The sequence below is a fragment of the Desmodus rotundus genome, chromosome 8 (genome assembly GCF_022682495.2).
Source record: "Desmodus rotundus isolate HL8 chromosome 8, HLdesRot8A.1, whole genome shotgun sequence".
Taxonomy (NCBI): Eukaryota; Metazoa; Chordata; class Mammalia; order Chiroptera; family Phyllostomidae; genus Desmodus; species Desmodus rotundus.
In genome coordinates, this window is record NC_071394.1 from 52824669 (window position 1) to 52837432 (window position 12764).

Below are 12764 nucleotides of genomic sequence, written 5' to 3' on the forward strand. Positions count from 1 at the left end.
GCGCGGAGGTGTCTGGTTAGAGCAACCCTGGTCGAGTGGAGGTCCACATCCCCTGAACTCTCCTTGACAAGGCTAGAGGAGGAGAGGACTAAGAAGAGGACTGTTGCTCCTTGTAATAATAAAAAGATTACCATTCTTACCTGATTTAATACATACTCCTTTTTTTCATTAAGTGAAAATCTTCGGTGCAAACAAAATAAAAGCTCAAGTAAATGAAAGCTAACTGAATAAAAGTGGTTTCTTAGATCAGCTGCTCAACTCCTGTATACAGTATTTAGTTTTCCTATGAGCACGGACTTTGAGAGCAAGTTTTAACGATGAGGTTGTAGAAATTTGACCATTTAAAAAATGTTAAAAATGCTTTAATCCTTAGAAGTATTAATACGTATGACCTTTGGAAACCAGATTATAGAACAGTGTGATTTAATATTTCATGCTCTCACTGCATAATAAAAACAATTTTCAGATTATGTGCTGAAATGGAAGGCTTCAGTGTATTGTGATCGGTACTTTTAAGGTGTAATCCCTAAGGGTACAGTCTACATACACCTTAGTGAAAAATTGCCTTAAATCCCATCTTTATTATTGTACGGGTGTCAAGGGTGATAAGATTTTCAACGATGTTAGCTTTGGGGAAATATTTCAGTATACTTCGGGTCAGAGCAACTAATAAAGCAAGGGTTATTTAAAAAAGTGGCCTTTCATTGCTTCCCGGCCTTTCAGCTGAGATTAAGTGTAGTATCTGTTCTTAATCAATTTAATATCTGATATCCCCTCTGTCTGAGGACATTATATTAAATGGAATTTTGGAGCTGGGACAGGGAATAGGAGCTTGCTCCGTCCACTCCGCGCATGGAGCAGGTATTGCAGTACTTCTGGGAAGGGTGCGCCCCCTGGGGAAGGGGGAAGCAAAGAAAAGTGACCTTTTCGTGTTACAACTTCAGTTAATGTACTTGATGTTTAAAATCGAGTGTGCTTGTGATGGAGCCATAACTTTTTAAGAATTATACTTAGTACGTGTAGGTTCTTGAAAATGTAGTAATAAAATGGTGCATTTTAATTTGATAGTTTTCATTTTATGGATTGTATTGTTCATTTAAACACGCTTGTCTAACATTAAACATATGAGAGAGAGTGAAAATACTCTGAAAAGACCAAATATTAGATGATATTAATGGAAGATGCTTTTTTTAGCCATGTTTAGTCATTTTTGGACATCCAATGTAAATTCTGAGGAAGTTGCTTCTAGATTATTAGCATATTTTACATAGGAAATCTGCATTTTCCAGTTTATATTTAGTCTTCTTATTGTTCCAGTTTAATTCTGTCTTTGGATTTATGAAATTTGAAACTTAGAATAATTAAAAAGAAGGTATTTGGGGCAGGTAATTCTTAAACAACTAAAATTTGTTTGGAAACTGTTGCTAAAAATTTGCCCTGGTGAATTTAAAATGATTACATTTGTCCATTTTCCATGCTTTAACGCATTGACAGCGTTATCGAATTGGTAGACAGATGAGTGCAGAAAAAATATTGGACTGTGTTTTGAAACTATTTTTAAATTATATTTTTTATTAGCTATGTTTTGTATTGTTTGCTTCTTGGTAGTCAGGGAGGTACACAGTACCTGTGTATTTATGAAATAAATGCGATATAGCTTGAAATGTAAAATGAGGTGAGTTAGATTTTAAGTCAGAATACTCTTGATAAAAATACAGTAGTTTGATAGTAGGCCACAAAGAGGAAAAAAAACTGACAAATAGAATTTGATCCTTATTAAAGCATTGTATTTTAATGTCATTGTCTAAATCATATGTTTTACATTTAGTAGAAGAAACATTTTGGGGAAAAATTCTAGTCGGACTGAGACTGTTAAGCTGAAACATACTTGGGTCCTGTTATTTTGCAGATGAGAAAACTGAGGCTTAAAGAAATGAAATGTTTTACATAGTTGGTTACTAATTCAGTATTAGAATGAGGTTTTGTTTTACCCTCAGTTTAGTGCTCTCTCTGTTTTGAGGAACTTTGAATTGGACTATTCCTCAAATCAGGCCTCTTACTAGAGAGTGGCTTTCATACTTCCTAGCAGATTGCTCAGGGTGTAGCTTAAGGAACACCACTCTAGGGAATAGAAACTAGTACATACGGTACCTGTGATTCAAAAATTTCATTATATCCCAGTACTAGTAAAAAATTAGTGTTAGATAAAGAGTATGTGCAATAGGTCTTTAAAGAAATCTTTATGCTACCTTGGTTTTAGATTTACAGGAAAGTTGTGAATTCCCTTCTACCTTATACTCAGTTTCCTGTACTCTTACATTAGTGTCACGAACCGTTAATAGTGACAATACGTATGCATTATTAACTGAAGTCTATAGGATACTAACATTTTCTTAGTTTTTACCTAAAGTCCATTTTGCGTCCCAATATCCCATCCAATACACTGAAGCATGAAATGTTTTAAAATTTCTTACTGAGTTCTACTGGTGTTACAAGAGAGCTCTGAATGCAGATGAGTTCAAATGTCTAAGTAATGAGAGGCCCAAAAATACGGAATATTTTTTCTCTGCTAGTATGTCTGTGTAATCATGTGGGTGGAAAATAAAACCTAATTAGCCTCTTCAGAAGTAAGCATCATTGTGTATGCTGGAACCAGAACTGTGTTTTAATGCCCCTGTTGCTCCTGATTGATTAACTGTGCCATGCGAGGCATGCCACTCTGTCTCATAAGCCTGGCTTTCCCTAGCACTTTAACACAAAGGTTGGACAACATGATTTTGTTTTCCCACCTTCGAGATGAAGACACTTGGATATGATCAGCACTGGGGAATAGTAATGGAAGAGATTTGCACGCGTAGATCATAACGTGGAGCCTGGGAAGTAAATAACAGAAGAGCTGAAGTGCAGCAGGCCAGAGTATTTCTGTCTTGAGTCTTCAGTAACAGGCCGAGTGCATTTTTCTAGGTTAGTTAGGAACCGGGATGCTCTTGGTAAACCTTTGCTGTTGACAACGTCATTAAATAATACTTTACTATACAGGCAGTCCCCCCTCGGCACATTAGCATGGGGTGGCAAAAATAACCATTCAAACTGAAACTTCAAATGAGTCCTACTAAGTGAGAAAAGTTATGATCATTCTGTGACATTTGAAAATGTATGCTAAGCGGTCAAAAACTTCTTGTGGTTACAGTGTATAGGAAATAATAAAATAGCAAACTTATATTTGTTTAGTATACTGTACTTTAAACACTAGCGACATTAAGAATTAGTGTTTTGTTTCTGTATAAATTTCCCAAGTGCAGTTTTTTTTTCTTTTTTTAAAAAATATATTTATTGATTATGCTATTACAGTTGTCCCATTTCCCCTCCACACTCCACTCCATCCTGCCCACCCCCCTCCCTCCCACATTCCCCCCCTATAGTTCATGTCCATAGGTCATACTTATAAGTTCTTTGGCTTCTACATTTCCTACACTATTTTTACCCTCCCCCTGTCTATTTTCCACCTATCATCTATGCTACTTATTCTCTGTACCTTTACCCCCCTGTCCCCCTCCCACTCCCTTATTGACAACCCTCATGTTCTAGTTGTTTGCCTAGTTTGCTCTCGTTTTTGTTTTATGTGTGGCCGTTAATAACTGTGAGTTTGCTGTCATTTTTACTGTTCCAATTTTTGATCTTCTTTTTCTTAGGTAAGTCCCTTTAACATTTCATATAATAAGGGCTTGGTGATGATGAGCTTCTTTAACTTGACCTTATCTGAGAAGCACTTTATCTTCCCTTCCATTCTAAGTGATAGCTTTGCTGGATACAGTAATCTTGGATGTAGGTCCTTGCATTTAATCTTGGGTAATGTAATTATGATGTGCCTTGGCGTGTTCCTCCTTGGGTCCAGCTTCTTTGGGACTCTCTGAGCTTCCTGGACTTCCCGGAAGTCTATTTCCTTTGCCATATTAGGGAAGTTCTCCTTCATTATTTGTTCAAATAAGTTTTCAATTTTTTGTTCTTCCTCTTCTCCTTCTGGCACCCCTATAATTCGGATGTTGGAACGTTTCAAGGCGTCCGGGAGGTTCCTAAGCCTCTCCTCATTTTTCCAAGTTCTTGTTTCTTCATTCTTTTCTGGTTGGATGTTTGTTTCTTCCTTCTGGTCCACACCATTGATTTGAGTCCCAGTTTCCTTCTCATCACTATTGGTTCCCTGTACATTTTCCTTTGTTTCTCTTAGCATAGGCTTCATTTTTTCATCTGGTTTTCGAATAGATTCAACCAAGTCTGTGAGCATATTGATAACCAGTGCTTTGAACTGTGCATCCGATAGGTTGGCTATCTCTTCCTCGCTTAGTTGTATTTTTTCTGGAGCTTTGAAGTGTTCTGTCATTTGGGCCATTTTTTTTTTTTTTTTTTGTCTTGGTGCGTCTGTTACTTTAAGGGGCTGAGCCTTAGGTGTTCACCAGGGCGGGGTAATGCTGGTCGCAGTGCTGTGACGCTGTACAAGGGGGAGGGGCCAAGTGGGAGCAATGGCGCCCGCCTCACTCTCCTCCGGATTTCAGTCCTTCACTCCGATGCCCACAATCAAACTGGGCCACTCTGGTGCTGGTTCCCGAGTAAGTGGGCCTGTGCACACTCTAGGCCCCTGTGGGTCTCTCCAACAACCTCTCCTGTGAGGCTGGGAGTCTCTCCTGCTGCCACCCCAACCCCCACGGGCGTTTTCAATCAGAGGTTTGAGGCTTTATTTCCCTGAGCTGGAGCCCTGGGTTACGCGGTCTGCTTTGTTCCCTGCCGTTTGTCCGGTTTATCTGTGGGCGAATGTGGTGCCGCGGGGTGCTACCCGCTGCTCTGCCTGCCCCGCTCTCCGCCACTCTGAGTCCGGCCCTCTGGGTTTATCTGTGCAAATGTGGGGCCGCAGGGTCTGCTAGTGCTCGGACTGCCTGCGCCATTTGTCCCACACTCTGCCAGTCTCAGTCCCGCCACAGCCACACGAGTCCTCTCCACCCCGGTGCCCGTCTCCGCCCCTCCTACCAGTCTGGATGAATGGTTATTTTCTATTTTCTTGGTGTTGGTCCCCCTTGCTGTTCGATTCTCTGTCAGTTCTGGTTGTGCGAGGAGGCGCAGTGTCTACCTACGCCACCATCTTGGTTCTCTCCCCAAGTGCAGTTTGAACAACTCATGCCTTTTTCTTCTGATCATACAGCTTGTGATGCAGCACAGCATATCTTCTATGCTTTGGTGAATTCTCATACTCCTAAGTTAGGATCAGCTTCCAGTGTTTCCTCCTTTGTGCTTTCACTGTTAGGAAATCTCTCTGAGAGTTTATTCTGAAGTTTTCCACTTCTCTGGAACATTATCATCCTTTCTTCACAGTTACTTTCCTCATTCTGTGCATAAACTCACCTTCGCAAAGTTCCTCTGGCTGCTCCTCTAGAGTCTCTAGCATTCACGTGGTGGGGTATTTCTTCTATAACCATTTCCATTTGATTTATGTTTCACTTCCAGCATTACCAGTTTTTGTTTCTTTCCTGCACATTCCTCTGTTGGCTGATTTTCTTTTCTGGCTATTTTTATAGAATGTCGCATGGTTTTACTTCCCACTGTTAGACAAGGAGGCAGCACTGCTACATGCTTTGCTGTCTAAGTGAACTGAGTGACAGACGCGCAGTGACTCATCATCAGACAGACTGAAGGATGTGAAGCGGTTGGTCACTGTAGTATGCCCAACTGTTACTTGCATAGTGATTTCTGGACTGAAGAAATAGCAGCACAGTTGGTACTTTATGCAGTTACTCATAGTTAATGTATGGTGGTACTGAGGTCTGAACTGTGTTGTTGGGAAACTGGTGTTATTTCACAAAACCATGGTCACTGGAATCCTGCACAGTGAAAACTGTGAAAAGCAAAGATTGCCCATGTGTGGAAACTTCCACATAGCAATTGTTTGGGGTGCTGTTAGACTCAACACTTCGGATAAGCAGATATGAGGCATGTTGATTGGAATAAATAGAATAAAATTTTATGTTCAAAAGCTTGTTTCAAAAGGAGTTGCCTTTTTAATGAGCAAATGTATTTTTTAAATATAATTTTTGATTATGCTATTACAGTTGTCCCATTTTTTCTCTCCTTTATTCCCCTCCCCCCTGTATCCCCCTCGCTCCAGCATTCCCCCATGTTTTTATAAATTAATAAATTTTGGATATTAAGCCCTTATCAGATGTATCAGCCTATAAATTCTTCCATTCTGTGGGTTGTCTTTTTTTTTTTTTGATGGTTTTCTTTGCTGTACAAAAACATTTTTGTTTGATGTAGTCCCATTTCTTAATTTTTTCTTTTGGTTCCATTGCCTGAGGATATACAGGATACAGCAGAGGTAAAACCTGCTTCAGTGTGGTTGGTAGGGTAATATTATGGATGTGAGAATTTATAGTTTTAATTTGAATATTTCACCTAACACATCACAGGGTATGCTTGAGTGTGATACTGTTATGTTACAGAATTACATGCTTATGATTTTGTAATAAAAGATTTTGTAATAAAAAAGGGGTGTTATTTGTGCCGGACCCTGTATATCAGATAAAATATTGCTATGAGCAGTGTGTGAGATTTTATTGCCTGTGTTTTCTTATGGGATTTTTTATGGTTTCAGGTGTAACAAAATCTTTATCCACTTTGAATTCATTCTTGTGTGTGGTGTAAGATGGTCTTGTAGTTTCATCTCTCTGCACATATCTATCCATTTTTCCAATACCATTTATTAAGTGAACTATCTTTAGCCCATTGTATGTGCTTGCTTCTTCTATCAAATATTAACAGACTGTAAAATTGTGCTTTCATTTCTGGGATCTCAACTCTGTTCCATGGAACTATGTTTCTGTTTTTATGCCAGTACCATGCTGTTTTGATTACTGTGACCTTATAGTATAGTTTGATATTAAGTAGTGTGATTCTTCCAACTTGGTTCTTCTTTCTCAGGATCACTGTTGCTATGCGGGGCCTTCTGTGCTTCCATATAAATTTTTGAAATATTTGTTCTAGTTGTGTGAAATAAGGTATTGCAATCTTAATAGGAATTGTGTTGAGTCTGTAAATTGCTTTGGGTAGCATGGACATTTAACAGTGTTAATTCTTCCTGTCCTTGTACATGGTATGTGCTTCCGCTCATTTGTATCTTCTTCAATTTCTTTCTTCAGTGGCTTATAACTTTCCTAGTACAGGTCTTTTACATCCTTGGTTAGATTTATTCCTAGGTGTTTTATTTATTTTAAAGCAATTGTGAATGGGATTTTTTTCTTAATTTCCCTTACTGATAGTTCATTATTGGCACATAATAATGCAACTTTTTTGGATGTTTAGTTTGTATCCTGCTATTTTGCTGAGTGTGTTTATCTGTTCTAGTAGTTTCTTCATGGAATCTTTAGGGTTCTCTATGTAGAATATCATGTCATCTGCAAATAAAGACAGTTTGACTTCTTCCTTTCGAATGTGGATGCCTTTCATTTCTCCTTCTTGTCTGCTTGCGGTGGTTAGGAGTCCAGTACTGTGTTGAATGAGGGAAGTGAAAGTAGACATCCTTGTCTTGTCCGGATCTTAAGGGGAACACTTTGAGTTTTTGCCCACTGAGTATGATGTTGGCATTAGGTTTGTCATTTATGATCTTTACTATGTTTAGGTATGTTCCCTCTATTCCCACTTGGCTGAGAGTTTTTATCATAAATGGGTGCTGGATTTCATCCAGTGCTTTTTCTGCAACTGTTGATAGGATCATGGGGTTTTATCCTTCATTTTGTTCATGTGGTGAATCCCATTTATTGATTTACAAATGTACCTACCTTGCATTCTTGGAATAAATAGCACTTAATCATGGTGTATGATCTATTTCCTGTATTGCTGTATTCGGTTTGCTAATACTTTGTTGAGGATTTCAGCATCTATATTCATCAGTGATACTGGCTTACAATTTTGTGAGGGGTTTTATTCTCTTTATCTGGTTTTGGAGTTAGGATACTACTGGCCTCATAAAATGACTTTGGGATTCTTCCTTGCTCTTGAAATTTGGAAATAGTTTGAGAAGGAGAGGTGTTAGTTCATTTTGGAATGTTTGGAAACAGTTACATGTAAAGCCATCTAGTCTAGGGCTTTTGTTTTTGGGAGTTTTTTTGATTACCACTTCAATTCTACTAGGTGTAATCTGTCTATTCAGATTATCTGATTCTTTCTGATTTTATTTGGAAAATTGTATGTTTCTAAGAACTTATTCATTTTATCCAGGTTGTCCAGTTTGTTGGCATATAGTTGTTCATAATATTTTCTTAACAATCCTTTGTATTTTTTTTAGTGTCAGTTGTTACTCCACCTCTTGCATTTCTGATTTTATTTATTTGGGTCCTTTTGCTTTTTTCTGATGAGTCTGTTTAAAGGTTTTCAATCTTACTTATCTTTTCGGAGAACCAGCTCTTCGATTCTTTGAACGTTGGTGTCATTTTTTTTACTCTATTTTGTTTATTTGTACTCTGATCTTTATTATTTCCTTCCTTCTAGTCACTTTGGACTTTGTTTTTCTTTTTCCAGTTCCTTTCAATGTCAAGTTAGATCGTTTCTTTGAGCTCTCATTTCTAGAGATAGGCCGGTAATGCTATAAATTTCCCTCTCAGGATTGCTTCCCCTGTGTCCCACATATTTTGGGTTGTTGTGTTCTCATTTTCATTTGTTTCATGGTATCATTTGATTCTTCCTTGATCACAGTTGTTGACTGAATCATTGCTTAATAACGTGCTATTTAGCTTCCATGTCTTTGCATGTTTCTCAGTGTTCTTCTTGTGATTGCTTTCTAGTCGTATAGCATTGTGGTCTGAGAAGATGCTTGATACGATTTCAGTCTTCTTAAATTTATTGAGACCTGTTTTGTGTCCTAACATGTGGTCTATCCTAGAAAACATTCCATGTGCACTTGAAAAGTACATACAGTCTGCTGGTGTGGGTTGAAATGCTCAGAAGATATCAATTAAATCCATTTCTCTAGTGTGTCATTTAAGGCTGCTGTCTCCATGTTGATTTTGTGCCTGCAAGTTCTATCCACTGAAGTAAGTGGGGTGTTAAAATCCCTGTCTCTGACTGTGTTTCTGTTGACCTCTCCTTTTATGCCCCATCAAGCTTTGCGTTACATACGTAGGTACTCCTTTGTTGGATGCATAAATGTTTACTAGGGCCCTGGCAGGTGTGGCTCAGAAGATTGAGTGCTGGCCTGTGATCCAAAAGATCATTGGTTCGATTCCCAGTCAGGGCACATGCCTGGGTTGCGGGCCAAGTCCCTAGGTAGGGATGTGTGAGACGCAGCTGGCAACCGATTGATGTATCTCTCTCACACTGATGTTTCTCTCCCTCTCTCCCTCCTTTTCCCTCTCTCTAAAAGTAAATAAATAAAATGTTTTTAAAAAAAGTTTACTAGGGTTTTATTCTCTTGTTGGATTGTTCTCAATATCATTAAGTAGTATCCTTTTTTGTCCCTTACTATATAGCCTTGGTTTTAAAGTCCATTTTGTTGGGTATAAGTACTGCTACCCCAGCTTTATTTTCTTTTCTGTTTGAAGGAAATATCTTTTTCCATCCCGTAACAGTTAGTCTGTGTGTATCTTTTGATCTGAGGTGCATCTCTTGGAGAGAGCATGTATATGGGTCTTGCTTTCTTATCCTTTCAGCTACTCTGTCTTTTGGTTAGAGCATTTAAGCCACTTACATTAAAGGTGATAATTGACAGGTACAGATTTGTTGCCATTCTACTTTTTAACTATTTTACTCGTCCCTCCCCCCTGCCCTGGTTTTTTCCTCTTTTTAAATTTTGCCCTTTGACATTTGTTGCAGTACTGGTTTGGTGTTAACAAAGTCCTTTAGCTTTTTCTTGTCAAGGAAGTTCTTTATTTCTCCTTGAATTTTAAATGATAGCCTTGCTGGGTAAAGTAGTCTTGGTTTAAGTCCTTGGCTTTCATCACCTTGCATATTTCATGCCAGTCCCTTCTAGCCTGAAATGTTTCTGTTGAGAAATCAGGTAACAGTCTAATTGGAGCTTCCTTGTAGGTAACTATCTGCTTTTCTCTTGCAGTTTCGGGATTCTCTTCTTGTCTCTAAGCTTTGCCGTTTTAATTATGATGTGTCTGGGTGTAGGCCTCTTTGGGTCCAACTTGTTGGGGATTCTGAGCTTCCTGCACTTGTATGTCTTTTTCCTTCAGCAGATTAGGGAAGTTTTTAATCATTATTTCTTCAAATAGGTTCTCGATCCCTTGCTCGCTGTCTTCTCCTTCTGGTATTCTCAGGATGCGGATGTTGTTATACTTCGTGTTGTCCAAAATAGTTCTTAAGCAGTCCTCATTTTTTAAATTCTCTTTTCTTTTTGCTGCTCTGCCTGGGTGGTTTTACTACCTTGTCTTCCAAATCACTGATTTGATCCTCTGCTTTATCCAACCTACTGTTTATTCCTTCCAGTGTATTATTTATTTCAGATATTGCATTCTTTATTTCCGACTGGTCCTTTTTTATGGTTTCTATGCCTTTTTTCATGCTGTTGAATAACCTTATAATCATTACTGTAAACTCTCTATATGATAAATTGCCTGCCTTAATTTTATCTAGCTCTTCTCCTGTAGAATCCTCTCTTTCTTGCATTTGGGGTCTGTTTTTGTGTTTCCATTTTGGCTGTTTCTTTGAATTTGTTTGTGTATTAGGTGGGTCTGCAAAGACTCTAGTGCAGACCCATGTCAGGAGCTCTCTGTCACTGGACCTGGGCTTCAGGTTTGGAGTGTCAGGGATCGACAGTTTGTGGCTCCCTGTACTGAGCCTGTGTGTTTGCAGGAAGAACCAGGCTGTGCACCAAGGCAGGATTTTAACAACAGCGGGCGTGGGAGACGGTCAGCTAAAGTCTCAGAGCTCCCACAGGTCTGCCTTAGCTGCTAGACTTGATCACTGAATAGCCTCCAGCTGTAGCTTCACAGGGTGGGGCAATAGGGCTTCCTGTGGGTGGAGCTATTGCTTCTCCCCAGGCTGATGCCACTTGGAGGGGAGTGCTCTGACCCAGAAAGGTGGTCTCTGCATTATGTGGAGTGAGTCAGCACAGAATTCCCAGTGGCTGATCATTCCGTTCCCTCCCAGGGCCACCAACCTCAGATTTTTGCATTTGTAGTCGACTCTGCCATCCCTTTGCCAGTGTCCAGGGTAAGTGGCTATAAATGCAATTTGGTCTGTTAGCCCTTTAAGAGGCTCATTGTGTCTCTAGTTGTCTGTCCTTGATGGACAGAAACCCTGCTGCTTTTCACAGCCAGATGTTATTTGGGTTCCTTTTCCAGTTCTGGTGCCTAGGCTGGGGAGCCCAGCTTGAAGTTTAGATCCCACACTTCTCAGGGGGAACCTTCCTGGCTGCTGAGGTATCCCTCCAACAAGTTAGCTGCTGCTCCTGGGAGCCCAGCCAGTCCTCTAGCGCCTCCCCCACACTCCCTACCAGTCATGTTGTGCTGGGGTAGTGTCTTTCTTCATGTCCTTGGCTATAAGGCTTCTCTCCAGCTAGTGTTCAGGTATTTTTTTTTTCTTTTTTCAGGATGATTTCTTTAATTTAGTTGTAGTTTCAGTTTGGTCCTGGGAGGAGGTTAGTGTAACTTCCACTTAGATTTCTGCCATCTTGTGTCCATCCCAGAGAAAGTTTCTTAATTTCAAGTTTTGATGTTCCTTCTGTTTCTGATTGTATTGCATAAACTTTTTGTTTGCTTTCATTTAGTGGAAACCCAATTTTATTTCATAACCAAATGCCATTAAGAATAAAGAGAAGACACTCGTTAGAGTCCAGTGGCATTGTATGTAAATAAAACTGCATATGCTTGTAAAGAGTGAATTAATGTTGAATAACAAATACTTGAGGAAAAATGATTTTAGTGGCTAAATGTTTTTTAAGATTTTATGTATTTAATTTTAGAGAGAGAGGAAGAGGAGGAGAAGGAGAGGGGGGAAAACATTCATGTGTGGTTGCCTCTCACATGACCCTACTGGGGACCACCTGGCTACCCAGGTATGTGCCCTGACTGGAGATCGAACTGGTGACCCTTTGGTCCACAGGCCTGTGCTCAGTCCACTGAGCCACACGAGCCAGGGGTATTTGGGTATATTTAGCAAAATATGTTCTAAATATTTCTGACTTTTGTCTCACAGGAGGGACTTATGTTCAACAGCCTTTCACTTCATGTCTTACAGGTATTTGTACTCCCTGGGAATGAATGCCTTAGAAATTATACTGTGTTTGAGCATACCAAAAAGAAAATGACCTGCTCTGATATGGATAATTGGGGACCAGTAGTAACTATAAAACACAGGGAAAAGTTTGCCTGGAAGGTCGCTAATGTAGCCCCAGCTAGAGCATGTGCAACTTTGTCAACTGTACTAAAAACCATTTGGTGCTCTCAGAAGGTGTGAAGACGAATTGCATCGCCACCACTGATGTATCTTAAGCTTTTAGTCCCATTATATTGCCCACAGGATGGCTTCTAACATGTGGAAGGACTGTTTATTCCTATGTTCCAGCAAACAGTTCTGGGGGACCATGCTCTCTGGGAAGACTGCTGGTGTTTATGCCTCAGAAGCCTCCTCACACCTGATTGTGACAGTGATTTATACCTTTTTAGCCCCGCTGAATATGTGACTTTAACCATATTTGTGATATCAGCCATGGTAACCTATTTGAATGTACAAATAAGTAGATTAGCCTGCGCTATGACAAAAGCTTTCAATGCCACCTCCCA

At 39.6% G+C, this 12764-nt stretch overlaps 1 non-coding gene across 1 annotated transcript; it reads left to right on the forward strand.

Moving 5' to 3' along the window:
• The first annotated feature begins 703 nt into the window (after window positions 1-703).
• On the forward strand, window positions 704-895 carry LOC128781560 (U2 spliceosomal RNA). Its single transcript, XR_008427581.1, has one exon. It is a non-coding gene; the product is annotated as a U2 spliceosomal RNA (small nuclear RNA).
• Window positions 896-12764: the final 11869 nt, after the last annotated feature.